We start from the raw sequence: 20140 nt of genomic DNA, 5'->3' as shown, positions 1-20140 counted from the left end.
AGGCACAGAACAGATCTTCCTTACAGCCCTCCAGAGGAATCAACCCTGCCAGTACCTCCAGAACTGTGAGACCATCAGTTTCGGTTGTTTAAGCCACCCGATTTGTTTGGTCTTTTGTTACAGCAGCCACAGGCAACTAAAGCAAGTGATATGTTTATGATATTTGTCTAAGGGTTTGTGTTTGCTTGGGAGGTGATGTAGTATGGTGTTGAGTACTTGGATTTTCAGAACCAGATATCTTGAGTCTGAATTCCAGCTGGGTAATCTGGGAAAATTACTTATTATCTCTAGGTTTCCAGTTTCCTCAGAATAAAATGGGGAATTATAGAGACTTAGACCTCATAGTACTGTCACGAGGATTAAATGAGTTAATAATGTATTTAAAGCGCTAAGTCGTATATGTGCAGTCGAATTGTAATGACTCTACCTAATAAAAATTAAAAATAAAAAAAAAGCGCTACGCCAATTATCTGGCACATAGTAATCACTTGATGAGTGGTAGTTATCATTAGTAATAACTGGCAGTATTTACTGAGTCCAGAAGAGACCTCTGCTACCCAAGATTTAAAAATTGCTCTGTGGACCACATGTAGTTGGAACTTCCACTGTCTCTGACTGCTGCTCTCAAGGCTAATGGTCTGGGGATCTGTGACATCTCTATTCCCTTTCAAGGACTTCATCTCTCTCTGTCAGTCAGGGCTTGTCGTAACTGACACATCAGAAGATCTACTGGCCTTTTAAGTGAAAGTAAGAGGGTTCAAGAAACTGAATGGGAATTCGGAGTGATCAGTTGCCAGGATCACATATTCATTCACATTCAAACAACACATGTTTATTGAAAGCCAGTGGGCTCAATGCAGGATCTGACCCGGAGTGGGTTGTTTCCTTGATCTCCCACGATCAGGGGAAGGGATACCGTATAATAATCGTTCCACAACAACCGCCACTTGTTGAAATGTATGTCAGGTGCTGCGCATTGCCTTAGAACCATCACCCTTTAAAGTTCTGGAAGTCTAGATAGTATTTTTTTAGATAGTGTTTTTATCCCCATTTTACAGATATGGAAACTGAGACACAGAGCGATTAATGGCTGTTAATCACATGTAGTTAATGGCAAAATGAGAATTTGAACCCACATCTCTCAGACTCCAAAACCCATGTTCCTATGAACCACCGCCTTGACAGCGCCAGGAATCCAGTGCCCATAGGTGTGTACTGAAATAGATCGCAAGGAAACCCGTTAGAGAATCCAATGCTGGCATGAAAAACAAAAACAAAGCAAAGCAAAACCAAAACCAAAAACCTCTCATAGATTGATGGCTGGAGCAAAAATGTGCATTTTCCCAATGTTTAAATTCAGTGACTGAACCTGAGATTTGCTTTCATTTTCAATTGTTTTGAAGCCGTTAATCTGCCAGGCATTATGATGCAGGTGCATTTTGCCAAGCTGTTCCTCAGAAGCATTTTGTTATGATAATAATCACAAGTGTGACCCCCAGTCCTTTCATTCTGTTTATTCTCCATCGTTTCCTCCTGTGATAAGCGCTATTTCGGTAGTTCACCAACCTCCTCGATCCTTACTCGTTTAGGGAAAGAATATTAATTAGTGATGCTAAGGAGACTATGAGCTGCAAATGAAATTTTGATAATGAAATTCCTTGGACTGTCTGCCTCCCAAGGCACCCTCTGTTTAAATAGTCCCATTGAATGTTGTTATTAACATAAATAATAATGCTAATAATAATAATAATTAGCATTGTTTCCTGTTGTTATTCATGGAAAACAGCAAGCTCCTTTCCAGCCATATTGGCCTCAGTTAATAGTGGAAAATAGATTCTCATTTTATGTTTTTTTTTCCCTATCATTTTTGCTTTGCTCAGCTCATTCTAGGCCTGGCCGCTAGAACCTTAATGATGGTCTTTCTTGAACTTTTTGGAAAAACAAACAAACAAAACCCTTGTTCCTATTTGAAAGAGCAGTCTGTCTGATGTGGAAAACCTCCAACAGGCCACCTTTTCTTTTCCATGAGAAATTGCCTGGAAGCTCTATGTGGGTGCTGTAAGTCATTCCAAAAAAATTTTTATTTTCTCTTTCAAAACCTCTCCTGGTTTCTAGTATCTTTCCCTCCTAATCTGTCATGTGTACACGCTGAGAGCCATGCTTCCAAAAAAAGCAAATCTGGTTTTCCACCTCCTTTGGTGAAGAACCTAGACAGGATTCCCAGTGCCCTCAGGATAAAATCCAAATATCTTAACATGACCTCATGTTGTGACTCTTATGTTCCTGCTCAGCCTTCTCCCCCCTCATTCCACCCCCCTCTTTAGCCCAATGTTAGATGTCTTTTGGTTTTGCAGAGAAACTAAGCCATCTCACCTCTGGCCTTACCATGTACTGTGAGCACAGGGGTACCCTTTCCTCCTTAGCAAAGGGTGTATGAAATACAAGGTCGTGTATAAAAAGTGGTCCAGAAAATTGGGTAACAGGAGTGATGTCAGCAACATGGCTGAATAAGCTGTCTCTCATTGTATTTCCCTCAATAACAACCATTTGGCATCCATCCTTGGACAAAAGTCCTTTTGTGGGAGCCGAGGGACCCAGCACCATATGCCAGGGAACCGGGAGGAGTGTGTGTCGGGTAACAGGCACACAGACCTCAGTTGACTGTGGACCCCGAAGTGGCCCGTGAACTGGCTCCAGCCTCCCTTGGCCGTGGACCAGGAGCTCCTGCAGAACAATGACACGGACAATCACTCATGGATCAGGGAGCCTTTTGGAAGTCCAGGTTTCCAGTGAAGAAGTTCCGGCACCCTAGTGGAGCAAAAAAATACAAGTTTAGACACCCTGGAGAGGGTGAGAGGAAGAACCTGACTTAAGCTGCTTCACTCCTTTGCCCAGGCAGCGCCCCCCAGTGTCAAGCGAGATCTTCTCAGCCTGTGACTTCTCCTGTGGGGTAAAGTGAGGGTGTGTGAGGCAGCATCCAGCTGTGCAGGACATTGTCAAAGAGGCCCATTTCTCTCTCACCTCATCCAAAGTACTGAGTTGTGAGCTGCAGGACTTGGGTGGGGAGAGGCTGGGACAGCAGCAGAGAGGACTCTTGGAAGGCATTAAAAGGATGCAGATTCTGTGTTCTGGACTCCAGCAAGAAGCCCACCCATGAGCTGCTGGAAATTCCTTGCCCATGGATCCCTGCAACTGCTATGTGGGTACCTCCCAGGGCTCTGCATGCCTCACCCCCACAGCCCTGACACCTTGCAGCAGGCTCTCTGTGCGTGCTCCTGATGAGAACGGGAGAAAAAGCTTTGGCAGGTGGCTAGTGAACGCGCACAGAAAACCAGCCAGAATCTGTAGGCCAGGGAGATCTAAAACCTGAGCTTTTGCTTTGGCTTTGGGAAAGCAAAAGGGAGGCTGTCAGCACCCAGCCTGGTGCTTTGTAGGATTCAGAGAAGGCATTCAAGCTTAAGATTTTGGCCATAAGAGGGAGCAACAAGCATGGAGCAGGTGTATCCGAAGACAATCTGGGAGAGCCTCAGAATCCCCAGCAGGGCGGATGGGAGGTGTTTCATGGTGGCTGCACCAGTTAGTAAAGACTGGCGGAGGTGACGGCTACTGCAAACATGGAGACAGCAATGTAGGACTTCAAGGAATGTGAAAAATCACGGGAAGCATGACAACATTGAAGGATCACAATAACCTTCCAGTAACTGTCCACAAAGACATGGAGATCTGTGATTTACCCAGTAAATAACTCAAAATAACTCTTTGAAAGAAATCCAATGAGCTTCAAGAAAACACAGGAAGACAATTTAACAAAATCAGGGAAACAATACACAAACAAAACGAGAAGTTCAACAAAGAGGTAGAAATTGTAAAAAGGAACCAAACAGAAACTCGGGAGCTGAAGAGGACAATAAATGAAATGAAAAATACAACACAGAGCATCAGCTGCGTAATAAATGAAGCAGAAGAAAGCATCTGTGAATTAGAAGATAGGAACTTTGGGGGAAAAAAAAAAGAATGAAAAGTAGTGAAGAAAGCCTACTGATCTATGGATCCCCTCAAAAGAAGCAATCTGTGAATTATTGGAGTCCCAGAAGGAGAAGGGAGGGAGAAGGTGGCAGAAAGTTTATTTAAAAAACAATGCCTGAGAACTTCCCAAATCTGGGGAGACATTTTGATAGTCCCTGTGTTGTACAAAACATCCTTGTCACTTATTTTATGCATACTGGTTTGTACCTCTTAATCCCCTTCGCCTTTTTCACCTGTCCCCCAGCCTCTTCCCTCTGGCAGCCACAGTTTGTTCTCTGTATCTATGAGTCTGTTTCTGTTTTGTTTGTTTGTCTGTTTTGTTATTCAGAGTCCACATGTGAGTGAAATTGTACAGTATTTGTCTTTCTCTGTCTGACTTATTTCACTTAGAATGATATCCTCCAGGTCTATTCATGTAGCCACAAACGGCAAGATTTCATTCTTTTTTTATGGCTAAGTAATATTCCATGTGTATTCATATATCACATCTTCTTTATCCATTCATCTATTGATGGGCTCTAAAGTGGCTTCCATATCCTGGCTATTGTGAACATTGCTGCAATGACCATTGGGATGCATACATCTTGTTGAATCAGTGTTTTTGTTTTCTTCAGATAAATACCCACGAGTGGAATTGCTGGTTCATATGATAGCTCTATTTTTAGTTTTTCTGAGGAGTCTCCATACTGTTTTCCACAGTGGTTGCACCAGGTTACATTCCCACCAGCACAGCATGAGGGTCCCCTTTTCTCCACATCCTAACCAACTTTTGTTATTTGTGGTCATTTTGATGATGGACAGTCTTACCATTCTGACAGGTGTGAGGTGATATCTCATTGTGGTTTTGATTAGCATTTCCCTGATGTTTAGTGATGTTGCACATCTTTTCGTGTATCTGCTGGTCATCTGTATCTTCTTTGGAAAAATATTTATTTAGGTTCTCTGTCCGTTTTTAATTGGCCAAATAACCCCTTCTTGATGAACTTTGTGCCCTCATCATGTTCTCCTGTCATCGTTTCACATGTGTGGCCCCTTGACCACACACTATAAGACCTGGGTCTGTCTTTTGCAGTGCTATATCTCAGGAAGTCCTGAGGAAGTCCTGACGAAGTCAGGAAGTCTCACACACTGTAGGCACTTAAGATTTGTTTACTTGAGTGAAGCCTATTTATAGATAGAGGATTGAACACAATGCAGAGTGGTTTATTCAGTGTTTATACAACACACAGTGGATGTGGTAGCATATGGGTAAGGAACCGTGCCAAGTAACTGTGTGGATAGTCTACTTGAATTCAGAGTCTTGATCTAGGAGAGAAGTTTGCAAACTATGGCCCACAGGCCAAATCTCCCCCACTGCCTGATTTTTTAAATGACGTTTTGTTGGAATAACGCCACGCCCATTTATTTACATATTGTCACTGGCTCTTTTGTGCTGCAAGGGCAGAATTGAATGGCTGTGACCGAGACCATATGGCATGTAAAGCCTCAAATATTCACCATCTGGATCTTTACAGAAAAAGTCTGCCGGCTCCTGGCTTCAATGACACTCCTAACACGTCTATTCCTTTAACAAATATTTACTGAGCACCTACTATGTGCCAGGGACTCTTCTTGGGATGCACAGCTGTGAGACAGACAGGAAAAGTTGTTTCATGCAGGGACCTTATGGTGAAGTGGAAGGTGGGGAGGGGAGGAAGTCAGCACATAAATAAGCCAACACGATGACAGCAGATTGCCCAGGCGCCCAAGTGCTACGATGCCCTGAAAAAGGGCTGATGTGATGGAGGGTGGCTGTGTGGTGGGGCTACTTTAGAAGGGCACATCAGGGGCTAAGATCTGAATGAGGAGACGGAGCCAGTGCAGGTAAAAGAGGTGAAAAGTGCCAAGACCCTGTGGGACAACATGTTTGTTCTTGTCGGAACATAGAGATGGTGAGCATGGCTGGAGTGGAGTTGAGTGAGGACGAGGATGGCCCGAGATGATGTTGGAGAGACAACTGCAGCCAGACTGAGCTGGACCTGGTGCGGTCCTGGGGGGTAGTGGGGACTTTATTCCTGGTGTGATGGGAAGCCAGTGGAGGGTTTTCAGCAGAATGATGCGATCATCTCAGCTGGTTGCTATCGGAAAAGACAATTCTGCTAGCTGACCACTGGTTGTGTAAAGCGATCTTCAAGACGCAGTGATGGCTTGCACTGTCATTTGAAGGTGGATTTGACAGCAGCCAACCTGGTAACAGATGTTCCGTTTTGGGTGCCATAAATGGGGCCAGAGATCAAACACATTGACTTTCTGCTTCTGGGACCCCCAAGAGCAGCACAACCTAACCCTCAGAGGCCCCACATTAGGTTGACCAGACATCGTTTACTGGGGTTACGGGCGATGGAGTAGCTGTCTAAATTCTGCCCAGATTCTTTTCTACAAGCAGTGAGCTCCAAGGAACTTCTTGCTTCTGCGAATATTTTGCAACCAGGGAGGCTTTACTGGGGATGAGAGATATACCAAACTTCTTGGCACCTGCAGCCCGTTCTTGTTTTGATTTTTTGAATGATATTTGGAGGAGAAGAGGGAGGGAAGCCAATCTGTGGGCATTCCTCTCTCACTCCCTCCCCTTCCTGTGAAAGAGTATCTAGAGCCATTCATTTTTCTGGCCTTGGAAGGAAGGAAGGAAACCAAAAGCTACTGAGCAGCAACTCAGGGCTGGCCAGCTATGGTCAGGAGCTACTGAATTTCAGTAATTCATTCATTTTTCAAGAAATATTCACTGAGGGCTTTTTATGTGATCTGGCTCTTGGGGATAGGCAGTGAACACCACAGACAAAGCCCCCAATTCCCCTGGACTTAATCTTCTGATCAGGAAGACAGACATTAAACAAGTAAATATAAATTGAGTGGATAGGTACTAAGGTGAAAAATAAAGTTGACTAACAGGATGGAAAGAGAGTGTGCATTTTATATATGAAAGGGCTAGTCAGGGAAGGTTTCCTTGAAAAGGGGATATTTGAGAAGGAAACTGAAGGAAATAAGGGTGGGAGGCATCAAACTTTCTGTGGACATAGACTATAGTTATTCCTTCTTAGGAAAGGGGATGCTATGGGCTGGGGGAATTAAGTGGCTTTCCCAAGGTCAGAAGGCAGTGGCAGCTGTAGCAGTTGCAGTAATAGATGAAATCTAGAAAGTGCTTGCTCCATGCCAGGCACTGGATTAAATATTTTATTTATATCTTCTCATTTAATCCTCACAACAGTGTTTGTCCTTCTGTGACTAGCTTATTTCATTTTACATAAAGTTCTTGAGGTTCATCTGTATCATAGCATGTGACAAGACTGATTTCTTTTTTAGGGCTGCATAATATTCCTCTGTGTGTGTGTGTGTGTGTGTGTGTGTGTGTGTGTGTGTGTGTGTGTGTGTGTGTATACACTACATTCTGTTTATCCCTTCATCTGTTGATGGACATTTAAGTTGCTTCCACCTCTTAGTTATTGCTGCAATGAACATGGGTGAGCAGATAGCTCTCTGAGAACCTGCTTTGCATTCTTTTGAGTATATACCTAGAAGTGGGATTGCTGGATCACATGATAATTCTATTTTTAGCTTTTTGAGGAATTTTCATGCTGTGTTCCATAATGCCTGCACTGTTTTACACTCCTACCAACAGTGCACAATATTACCATTTTTTTTCTGCATCCTTGCTGACACGTTATTCTCTTTTTCTTGATGGTGGCCATCCTAATGGCTGTGAGGTGATAGAGGACAAGGATGTTTAAAGCTAACATTAAGTAACCTATAGGAGAGGTACTACACAGATATGGCAACAATGAACCAATGCATAAAGTTTGGGACATGCTCAATCAGACAACTTGTAAAGCTGTTCAAAGTGTAGGCTGCAGACTATATATATAAAAAACATATATATATATGTTTTTAAATTGAAGTATAGTTGATTTACAATGTTATGTTAATTTCTGATGTACAGCAAAGTGATTCAGTTATACATATATATATATTCTTTTTCATATTCTTTTCCATTATGGTTTATTAAAAGATGTTGAAACATAATCCCCTGTGCTATTCAATAAGTCCTTGTTGTGTATCCATTTTATATGTAATAGTTTGTATCTGCCAATCCCAAACTCCTAATTTATCCCTCCCTACCCCTTGCCCCCCAGTAACCATAAATTTGTTTTCTATGTCTGTGAGTCTGTTTCTGTTTCCTAAATAAGTTCATTTGTGCTCAGACAGTATTGGCCTGAGAACAGTTTGCTACCTGTCAGTGACTAGCTAATACAGACACTGAGAATAAATGTTCAGAAACTTTTCTAGCAGTTTGACATGGGTGCAACATCTAAGTGCATGATCATTATTCTAGTAATTTATTTATATTGTGTGATATAAAAGTAGTGACACACAATGCATTGGAAAACAAAAGAGAAAGGCCAAAACTGGTCCGAAACCACAGAGAGTTTGAGAAGCTCTGCTCTAAAAAGCCCCTTACAACCATGACACTGTAACTCTTTTGTTTACTTTGGCCTCAGATTTTCCATCTGTAAAATGGGGACGAGAAAGGGAGAATGCAGTGCTGACCGCATCAGCTGTAGCTGGCCTGGTGCTAGCAGCTTGGCCATGGTACCCCCACCCAGAGCGACTTCACTGGACAGCTGTATATGGGAAGACTTCACGCTGACTGTGATGAAACGAGACAGAAATAAGAGCATTCTGTGATCACGTCTGAGTGCGTAAGTAAGAATACCGTGCAAACCACACAGATGACCAAATGTTTTATCTTTCCTGCTAACATAAATGGGTGCTGCTTCTTTCCAACTACATCTTTAGCCCCACTCTGTTCCTCCTGCTTCCTAGATAAAAATGGCTAAGATGCACCATCCAGAGCAAACCCAAAACCTATTACAAGCCCCTCTTCACACCTTCTAACTGAGACACACCGCAGTCTCCCCTGGTGTGCGGTCTCCCTGGTTGCAACACGTCCCCAACCCCAACTTTGTTTCACTACAGGCACGTTCCTGGTGGGTTCTGGCTGGTGCATGTGGGCGGGGATAATGATAATGTAGCAATAGGTGGCTATGGGATTAGGTGAGTTGATGCATGCAAATGAATGCAAAGTGCTTAGAACAGTGCTTGGCTCCAAGTAAGGCTTATATAAATACCAGCTGCTATTATTACTACTACTAGCATTAGTATTACTATCATCACCATCTCTGTGTCTCTTGTAATGACTGGTATCGCATCTTACTGTAGAAGGAGCCCACGCTATATTTGTAGTTTAGTTTGGAGTGGATGATGTATTAGATATCTACTGCTGCGTAACAGATCACCCCAAATTTAGCAGCTTAAAGCAACAAACATTAATTATCTCGCAGCTTCTGTGTGTCGAGAATGCAGGAGCAGATTAGCTGGGCGACTCTGGCTCAGGGCCTCTGACGAGATGGCAGTTAAGCTATTGTCCCACTGGGGTGGAATCTGCTTCCATGTTCACTCACGTGGCTGCTGGAGGCCACATCCCCTCCCCCCGGCCTCTCTCCACTGGTTGCCTGATGTCCTCACAATGTGGGTGAGCTGGCTTCCCTCAGAGTGACTGATTCAGGAGGGAGAGTGAGAGGTCACCTGTGTTGTATTTACTGCTCAGACCAGTGTTGGTACCGCGGGGACAGGGGAGACATCACACAGGGGTGTCAGTACCAGGGGCCAGTACCCTCGGGGGCCATCTTCGAGGCTGGCTGCCACAGATGGCCTCCTTGCTCCTCCAAATGCCCCCAAACTTTTTCGTCCTGGCTTCAACTTTCAGTCCAAGAAGACATCTTCATTCTCTCTGAATGGCGCTTGAGAGACAGACAGGGAATGGGTGTGTGTGAAGCTGGGCCGGGGTGGGGCCTGCAGGTGTCTGAGAAGCCGTGGGTTTCATTCTGTTTGTTGACACGTGTCCAGGCCAGTCCAGGGACTGTCCTGGCCCCTGGGAAACTCAGCAGTCAGCTGCACTTCCCTGCCCCGCTTCCCCTCCCTGCAGCAAGAGCCTTGCCTCTCTCTGACTGACAGTGACAGACGACCTTATCAAAACAGGGGCCGGGGACCACTCTGTGATTGGCCGGGCAGAACCATCGCAGGGCTGGCGAGTTCTCGGAGAGAAAGGATTAGAAGGCATTTTAAGAACAGAGCTGAATGCTACTCACAGCTGGCAGTTCTTGTTTCTGACAAGTAGTAATGGCCTCAGGTGCAAAGGAAGTGGGTGGGGGGTGGCTCAGCGAGTTTATTTAGAGGAGGCTCCGTGCACAGGGGTTGGGCTATGGATAGAAAAGGGTGACTGAGAACAACTGGGCTTGGGGACCTCAGACTGACCGGCTTTGAGGCTGGGGGAGCCACGGTGGTCTGAGTGACAGCCCGCTTCCCTCTGCGCCCCTGATAATACCTTCCGCTATCCAGGCGGGCAGAAGTGGTGCCTTGCAGGTGTGGGAAGGCCCGGATGCTGGGTGGGCATCCTGCACTGGGGCCCAGCCCCCTTGAGGGTGATGGGTGAGGGGCCTGCGCTGCCAGGCGTTGGTGCCAGGGTGCCCTGGAGCTCCCACAGCATCACCTAGGCTCTTGCTCCCCAAAGCCTGGTCCGTGGGCCAGCAACATTGGCCCCCTCATGGGAGCTTGTGAGAAATGCAGAGTCCCAGGCCCCACCCAGGACCCACTGAATCGGAATCTGTATTTGACACGGTGATTTACAGGCACGTCAACGTTCAGGGGCCTTGTTCTAAAGAGGTGGTGAATACCGGAGGGGAGACCCTTTGCCTCTCTCCAGCTAGATGGAGGTTCTCAACCTTGCCAGCACCTTCGAATGATGGGATTAAAAAAAAAAATCCTTCTGCCCTGGGCGTCCTCCCAGGCTAGTGAAGTCAGGTCTCTGGGGCTGGATTCGGGCACCAGAATGCTTTGCAGCTGCCCCGCTGATTCCAGTGGGCACTGCCGTGTGGCAGCATTTCCTCCGGAGCCCAGGAACTTGCCTGGACAGTGTGCTTCCTGGTCCAGGAGAGGATGGACGGGGTCTCTCCTCTCCTTGTGGATCCACAGCGTGGCTGGGGCTCCCTCCTTTCCTGCTCCCTTTATCTCCTCTGTGGGACCCTCCTCTGTCTGAAGAAAGCCACCTCCCCCAGGAGTCTCCTTGCCAAACAGACTTCCTCTGCTCAAAGAAAAAAGGCAGAAGTATCCCCAGTGTTTTTAGCTTTAAGCAGAAGAAACCCACTCTGCCAAACTTAAACAAGGAAGTACTAAACTGGAAGAAATGAGAGCAATGTTGGTAACAACAACCTACTTCGAAGGTTTACTGTGCGCCCACTGTAGACGGACTAACTCTCAACTCTCAAACGCCTCTGTGAAATCAGTATTTTTTTTAATTTAACTTTTTATTGAAGTGTAGTTGATTTACAATATTAGTTTCAGGTGTACAGCAAAATGATTCAGTTATACATATACATACATATATATATTTTTAGATTCTTTTTCATTATCGGTTATTACAAGAAGTTGAATATAGTTCCCTGTGCTGTACAGTACATCCTTGTTGTTTACCTATTTTTGAAATCAGTATTATTATTATTCTTCCCAGTTTACTGATGGGGGAACTGAGCCCGAGTGAGGCTGTGTGATTTGCCCATAGTTACCTATGTAGGGACAAACCCAGCACTTAGACTTCGCTCTGCGTCCACGGTGTTTAAGAACGTCCAGCCCCTGTGCTCTCACACTTCTCTCAGTGGCAAGAAAATGAGTCCCAAATAGGCACGCATGTGATGTTTATCCTAACACCAACCAAGTACGTTGTTCCAACACCAGTTTGATTCTCTGACTCCAACTAGGCATCCCAGAACTCGTAACAGTTCTGACGCTAGCCACCCCGAGTTAGCACAGACCCCACAGGTTAATGGCCCCACTTCAGACACCAGCCACAAATGGGGTGCCCAAGCTACCCACACTTCTGCCTGGCGGATTACAAATTCTGGGGTTCCCGTGAACCCCTTCCCCACCTCAGGTTTAATAATTTGCTAGAAGTGAGACAGGAGGGAAGCGGGCAGGGCAGAACCATTAAAAGAATGAGGCAGCAATTAGCACCAAGATGGTGGAAGATTCAACTCCAAGTAGAACTTGAACTTCAGCATATGCTCATTGAAATACAGTAGCTGCTGAATGGTGCTCCCACAGGTGCCAGGAGTTCCAAGGCTGACCATAAAAGTCAAAAAGTGGGTAATGGCCCAGTTCCTGGGAATCCCAGCCTCTTCCCTCCCATGTGTTAGCCTATGAAGTTACTGAGCCCATGAAAACTAACAACCCCGCACCTCGTGGTCACTCTGTCTTGCCTTCAGAGGCATCCTGCATTCTGTCTCTGGAGTGTGCACTGACTTTTCCTTTAAACACCCCTAGGCCTTGTGGCTTCTCTGGCCTTTTGAGATGGTCCGCACTCTGCCTATGGAGTGTGCATCTCTCTGAGTAAATCTACCTTCACTCTACTATGGTTCTTTCTTAAATTCTTTCCTGAGCAAAGCCAAGGACCTGCACTTGGCTGGGCACGCACGTCCCAGGGACTCGTCTGAGACCTGGGACATCATCCTCTCACACCCCATTTCCCTGTGCCATCTTGACTCATATAACTCAGGAAGGCGCTCTCCTTACTCATAGTCTGTTATAAAAGATACAGGCGAACAGCCAGGTGAAGAGGTACAGGGGGTGAGGTCTGGGGATGCCAAGTGTAGGAGCCTCTCTTGCTGTGAAATTGGAGCGCACCGCCCTCCTGGCATGTGGGTGTGTTCACCAACGTGGAAGAACCCCCCCCAACACTGTTATTTAGGGGTTTTTGTCAAGATCTGGTTTCCTAGGACACTGGTGATTGAACTCTGTCTCCAGGGCCTCTTCCCTCCTCCAAAGTCCAGGGGTGGGGCTGAAAGTTCCATTCGCTAATCAGGTGCGTGGCCTTTCTGGGGACCAGCCCTCACCCTGTAGCTCTCCAGGGGCCCCGTCATGAGTCATTTCATTAGCATGAATTCAGGTGTGGTCAAAGGGGTACTTATGAATAAGGGAAGACATTCCTATCACTCAAGAGATGCCACGGGATTTAGGAGCTCTGAGCCCACAAACACGGATAAGGGCAAATACATGTTTTTTTTTGATACCACAGAATGAAAGGTGAACAGGACACACCTGAACTGGTCAGGGGTTCGAGGTAGGAGGGGCTCTGCGCCTGCCTCATTATGGATGCTGGAAGGCGCGAAACCAACTGTTTCCAGCCTTTTCACTTCTGCATGAGCTTCAGACCTTAAAATGAGAGGATGGACCTCTTTTATCCCTCTAAGCCAAGAACCTAATTGAAGAATCAGTACAGGCATTTGATAGTCAAGAGCTTTCTTCTGATGCACCTGCATTGGAGAGCACGAAACTATAGTCACGACCGTGATGTGCTATGAAGAAAAAGCACTGTAACAACCCAGAGCAAATCTGCATTAGACAGTGAAGCCACAGAACTAACAGTTATGACCTGAACCTGAGTGAGCAGCTAGAGGCGAGAGCATTTCAGCAGTGGGATCGGCATGTGCAAAGGCCCTGTGGCAGTGTAAAGAGCTGCATGTTTGTGGAATTGAAAGAAAGTCGGTGTTGCTGGCAAGCAGTGCATGAGGGAGAACAGGTGTGGACCACTTTACCAGGCTCTATTAAAGATGGTTCATTTTGTCCCTAGGTTGAAGAGTTTTAAGCAGGAGAGTGACAGCAGTTTTATAGATGCACACTCCGCTGCAGTGTGGAGAACTGATCAGATGTCTCCTTTCTGAAAAGAACTCCATCATAACCCTCCCTTCTGCAATTCTTCCTTCCCACTTAGGGCCACTTTTGTTTGTGGGATAGAAAACAGGAAAAACAGCCTGGTGGCAGGAGGAGGCGAGTAGCAGCTCTAACTAGAACAGCAGGGCATGTGAGAGCCCCGTGGAGAATGGGTGTAATTAAAAGACAAAAGATAGAAAGCGCTGGCTTGGTTCCTCTTGCCAGGAATGATTATACCACATATTCCTTTTTAACACCGACCTGGTGTGAAAGGTGAATTAGTCCCCAGTTTGAGTTCTCAGCCCAGGGGTGGTATGGAAATGTGAGAAGCAACTACCCTCTTTAGGAGATAAAATTCTAGTGGACTTTTTATGTCAGGTCTCTAGTCCGTTGACATAAATTGGCTTTCTCCAACTGTCAGCCAAAACCCCAGTGCAACCGTTCATTTATAGTGGCCTCGGCTGATGGCTGAAGGTATTATTTCGTAGCTTAAAACCTCAACAGCTATGTCGTTCCTCCTCCAAAGTGGTAATTAAACCCGGTCAGATGTGACCCTTGCCAGCTGAGTTGTGCTCGATGCTGGTAAATTGTGCTGGGGAAGTTTCCCTGATGAGGGACAATGACCGAGAAATTTTGTAGGGTGAGAGTTCTGTCTCGTGTAAAGAGAGAGCACATAGAGAGAGTAGAATTGTGTTCCAGTTTTGAGCCATTCATCCAACAGATATTTACTGAGCGCTGCTGGACACTATTGGTTTCCCACCCGGATGCCTCTGCAGAGGCCGAGGTACCCATCCCCCGGCGGCTGTGGGTGTGCTCCACTGATGGTGCTCAGAAACGCCCAGGGGGTTATACCTTGCCCTCGGCTGGGGACGCCCTCTGCCGATGGAGCGGGCATCCAAAAGGCTGGTCCCTTGAAGCAGACTGGATAGTTGTGTGACTCATGCTCCAGAACTCCCCAGGGATCAGAATGACGCTAGGCTCCTGAAGAACCTACATCTTCGCCCACCGTCTTCTGCTCCCCTATCTCACCTCCCTCACTCCCTCTCTCTTGAGAGTGTGCCTTTAATAAATCAGAGCGTACGAATCCCTGTTTGAGGCTTTGCTTCATGGGACCCTGACCTAGGACAAGCACCCACTGTGTACCAGGCTCTGGGTCTACGCCCTGGAGACAGACGTTAAACAAGATGAGCAAAGTCCTTTCCCCAGGGCAGCTCCGTCGCTAAGGGGTCTGATTTTCCATCATACGTTGGTCTTGTAATTTTGAGAAGCCACTTAAATTCTGCCACCTCCAAATTTCTCATCTGTCAAATGGTGGTAAGAATACTTGCCTTGTCTCAAAGAACAGAGCAACAGCAGCAGAAAGATGGTTTTAATTCCCTCCAGAGCCCGTTAGCTGCCCCCTCCCATAACTGTTTCTAGACGAGAGTCCCGTCTCCTCCTTCTGGCTAGGTTGCTACTCCCGTATATAGACATCCTGGATCTTCCACTGCATCTTTTGAGCCATAGGTAGATGGAATATTGGATTCCTTTTGCAAACGCTTAGGTGTTTGTTGAATGAATATGTTATAAGATGAACAACAGTCCTACCCTTAAAGCGCCACATCTCTAGCTCTCACTATGTACCAGATACTGGGATAAACACTTTATTGCCTCTTTTTTATAGAGAAGGAAATGGAGGCATTAAGATACCAAGAAATGTTGAATACGAGAGCAATTTGAAAATGATGTAAAACACAAATACAGAAGTAAAATGGTAAAAGAGAAGGCTTTGGGCGGACAGATTAAGTCACAGCACTGACTTTTCCCAAGAAAACTGCCGGAAGGAATTTTTGTTGTTGGAGTGTTCTTCTGTCATTTGTTCCTTTGTTCATTTCGTCTGTGGACAACCCCTTTAACCCGTTGTTCAAAGTCATGGATGTTGATTTTGAACCTTTAAACCAAACATTTCTAGCTAATTCCCCTCAGGATGGAAAAAAAGAAAAAAGGAAAGAAAAAAGAAAATCAGAGCCACCTGCTTTTCTAAAAGGAGCCTTAATGGTAAATTTTTTATTGTGGAAGCTAGCGCTGGGGCTTCCGTGAAGGGAAAATGCTACCAATGGTGATAATTTGCTTGATCATTAAACTTTGAAAGAACTTCAGTGTAAGGAACTACCTAAGTGTATGTATGGCGGAGCCTCTGACTTTGTGATCTGGGCTTTATTTACCATTGCCCCAGGAGAGGGGTATGCTAGTTTGGTTTAGTGACTTTTCCACGCTGGTTCTGGGATCAAAGATGCTTCGTGGAATTCTTGGCTCTTCCACTTACTGTGTGAATTTGCACATGTTATGAAGCCTTTTGACACCAGTTTCCTCATCTCTAAAATGGAAATCACAATAACTACCGGCCACAAGTGCTGTGAAGACTGAGATAACGCACAGAAAGCACTTAACACGGTGGCGCTGGTGGAGGAAGTGCTCCGTAAAAGGCAGCATCTAACGTTTTGTACCGTCTTCTTCTGAAAAGGGTGTGATGCTTATCAAAACTGAGAGTTCTTCCCTGAAACGCGGCTCTCCCGTGAGCCCCCAGCACCTCCGTGGGGGCGGACTGTCAGTTCCTGGAGTTGTCATTTCTGTTGCCTTGTCTCTGTGATTGTGACGGCGTTTCTCCCTGCGAGCCTTCATTTCCCCCAATTGAAAGGGTGCGGAAGAAGGCTTACTTTTGGTAAAAACAGGAATCAAATTTCCGAAAGAAGTGCAATTTTGGTCTACCCCCAACTTCAGATGCCACTTGGCAGAGGCCAGTAAGTCTTGTGTAGATAGAAACCTGGAATGAGATGATGGTGGTTTGAGCTGGGAAAACAAAATAGAATGAGGTCAAAACGAAAGAAGGGATTTCACACGTTGGGCAGGACCTATGCAGGATTTTTACTCAAACCAGTGATACAGGCTGACTATGTAAATATAATTAAAACTATCCAGGTAAGCTCAAAAATGATATATTTTAAAAAAGAATTATGTTCAAATGTGAGATTTGAGGAAGGACATGATCTCATTCTTTCGAAGTCAGGTTCTGGAATTGCTTTTTACCGATGCGTCCTTAGTTCCTCTGTGAGAGTTTCTGGCCCCAATGAAACCATCCATTCTGTGATGCTGGGAGTTTTCTATATTCTCACTATCCAATTGGTAGCCACATACCCACATGTGACTACTTTGCCCTTTGAATGTGGCTAGTGCAACAGGCAGTTAAAATTTTTATTTTGTTTTAATTTCAATTTAAATAGCTGCTTATGGCTAGTGGCTATGGTGTCGGACAGCCCAATTCTGGATCTCTGGTCTAGTCTTCTGTAGCTTTTCTGATGCTTGACGTTTGGACATTACGGCTACTCAGTGAACCTAAAGACATTGTTAAAAGGGTAGCGTTAGGCAGACCAAAGTCATAACAATAGCTGTTTTTCTCATAGCACTTTTAGTTTACAGGGGATTTCCAAAAACATCTTATTTGATAGTCATCATGGCAATCCTGATCTGTGGGTGCAAATATATAACTGTTTTTATCACTGTCTTATCAGGGTGCTGATACCATCAAAGTAGCTTAAGAACCAAAGGGGATTTATTCCAAGAAAACGTGGACGTCTGATGGGAACCGCAGGCACCGGAGCTCAGGTTGGCAGGCAGGGGCCAAGGCAGCCTCTTGACATTTCTCTTTCTCTGGGTGATGTGTTCACCATCTCTGCTTCTCTTTGGCACACCTATTCGATTCTCTCTTGGCAACGTTTTGGATGCACGTGGCTAAAGGTGCTGAACTGAGTCACTGAAGCTCTGTGAGCAGAGAAGCACCCCTTGTCCCCTGATCTCCAGGCTTGCCTAGCTGACCGCCGCCTTGGCACCTCTGCTTAGATGTCCTACAGGCAAACTAAGGTGTTTAGAAGAAAGCACTTCTTTCCTTCTTTCAAACCTGTTCATCTTCCTTTCCTCTCCATCTCAGCAAATGGCACTACCATCCACACAGTTTCTGGAGACAGAATTCTGATGTTCAAACTGATTCCTCCCCATTCAACCCATCTCTAAAACCCTTCATTTCAACCTCCAAAATATGCTTGGAACTCCCTTATCTTCAACTTTACCATCCCTACCTTGGTCTAAGTCACCATACTAGTTTTCTATTACTGTGTAACAAATTACCCCCAAATTTAGCAGCTTATAGTTTCTGTGGGTCAAGAGTCGGGGTGCAACTTAACCTGGGAGAGACCCTTGGGCTCAGGGTCTCCCACAGGCTGCAGTCAGGGTGTCTGTGAGGGCTACAGCCATCTCCAGGAAGGACTTGGCGGTGGGTCCACTTCCAAGCTCATGTGACTGCTGGCTGGATTCAGTTCCCTGAGAACTGTGGGGCTGAGGGCTTCAGTTCCGCGTGGGCTGTTGGTCAGCTCTTTACCTGATGGCTGTCTCCATAGGGCAGCAGACAATATGGCAGCCTGCTCATCAAAGCAAGTGTGTGAGCTGGGGTTGTGGGGAGGAGGAGGATGGAGAGAGAGAGAGAGAGAACAATGTTGGAACTTGGATCAGTCCCATCCACAGGTTTAGAAGAGCCAGGAATTTTCCAGTTTCGCTTGGGCTGACTTGAGTTGAATTTATGTTGCATGCAGCCCTTCCCCCTCTGCAGTGACTCCCTGTGTTTTTAGGGTAAAATCTAATGTCCTTACATTGACATGCAAGAACCTACATGTCCCAGCCCCTTTGCTTCAGTGACCTCATCTTCTATCCCTCCTGCCATCACTCATTCTGCTCCCGACACACTCGCCTTGCCAGTCCCTATTTTACACTGATTAAATCAGACTTTTTGGTAGGGTCCTGATATTTAAAACAAAAAGTACTCAGTGATTCTAAGGTGCAGCTAAGGCTGAGAACCGCCCTTCAGATTAATAAAGAAGACCATTGACTATCAGGGCTGCTGCCATAAAGAATTTAGTGAAGTCTATGTATAATTTTGTCTCTTGTCAGCATAGAGTTCAATTTCTTCCTAATTTTATGTATAAAATAGGAAAGCATTTCCCCATATGATTAAAAAGTTTGTTTTAGAAGTCCCTAGGACTGTTAACTTGTAACCTTGAGATTAAAAAATAAATGTGAACTATTATTCATTCGAATGTTTGTTGTAGAAAAAGTCCAGTTGTCCTCCTAAGGTCATAGACTAAATTAGTCACAGGAGGTTGATTTTGTGCTCCAATCTTGTGATCATTAACTCCTTTTCGAGTCTTCTAGCTAGGATACTGAGCTGCTTCTTATTTGGTATTCAAATTAAGTCTCCTTTACAAAAATGTTATTTTGCAAATAACTAAGTGACACTAATGGATTACCTTTAAAATACGATGCAAAAATCTCAATTTTCTACAAATCAGCAAATTTTAAAGAAATTCGTTTATTCATTACACGTATGCCAGAAAGAATCGCAGCCTTGATTTTTGATAGCTTTTCAATTTCTGGTTCAAATTTCTTATGAGGCCAAGTCCCTCTTAGTGACCTGGACTTCTGTGAGATGTCCTTGGTTCCTTTAATAAAATCCTTGGTTTGGTTTGTGCTGCTTGAGTGAGTTCCTGTTAAAATTTTTGACCAGGCAATTTTTTAACACTGACAACAGCCCTGCCCACTGAGTCTTCTTATTCCCATTTTACAGATGGGTAATCCGAGTCCCAGGGGGATCAAGGAACTTGTCCAAGTCCACACAATTAGACATTGGTTAATTCCTGGATGACAACTCAGACTTACTTGACCCCAGGGCTTATGAGTTCACACTCTTGCAGAAGCCCCTCATATGGCATGTTGCTTTTAAAACAATGTTGAAATACAATTCACACCCCATAAAATTCACCCCTTAAGCATGTACAATTCAGTGGCTTTAGTATATTTGCAGGATTTTTCAACTCTTATCACTATCTAATTCTTATGTATTTAATTGCCCCTCAAAGAAACTCTACCCATTAAGCGGTCACTCCCCATTGGCCCTGTCCCCATCCTTGACAACCACTAATCTACTTTCTACCTCTCTGGATTTGCCCACTTCTGGGTGTTTTATACAGCTGGAATCAAGGGGGAGAGTAGAGCACATGCTTAGCGTGCATGAGATCCTGGGTTCAATCCCCAGTACCTCCATTAAAAATAAATAAATAAATAAATAAAAATTTAAGAAAGATGGAATCATACAATGTTTGGCTTCTTTCTTTAACATAATGTTTTCCTAAGATACTCACCAGTCAGAATGGCCATCATTCAAAAGTCTACAAACAATAAATGCTGGAGAGGGTGTGGAGAAAAAGGAACCCTCCTACACTGTTGGTGGGAATGC

At 45.1% G+C, this 20140-nt stretch overlaps 1 long non-coding RNA gene across 1 annotated transcript in view; it reads left to right on the top strand.

Moving 5' to 3' along the window:
- LOC116147210 (uncharacterized) overlaps nt 1-20140 on the top strand; it is a 108950-nt gene that overhangs the window by 18584 nt on the left and 70226 nt on the right. The window contains exon 2 of the long non-coding RNA XR_010377667.1: nt 8559-8759. This is a non-coding gene — a long non-coding RNA (uncharacterized LOC116147210). The remainder of the gene's footprint in view (nt 1-8558; nt 8760-20140) is intronic.

Source organism: Camelus dromedarius, chromosome 24 (genome assembly GCF_036321535.1).
Source record: "Camelus dromedarius isolate mCamDro1 chromosome 24, mCamDro1.pat, whole genome shotgun sequence".
Taxonomy (NCBI): domain Eukaryota; kingdom Metazoa; phylum Chordata; class Mammalia; order Artiodactyla; family Camelidae; genus Camelus; species Camelus dromedarius.
The sequence above is the reverse complement of the archived record's forward strand: the minus strand, read 5'-3'. Positions and strand labels throughout refer to the sequence as shown.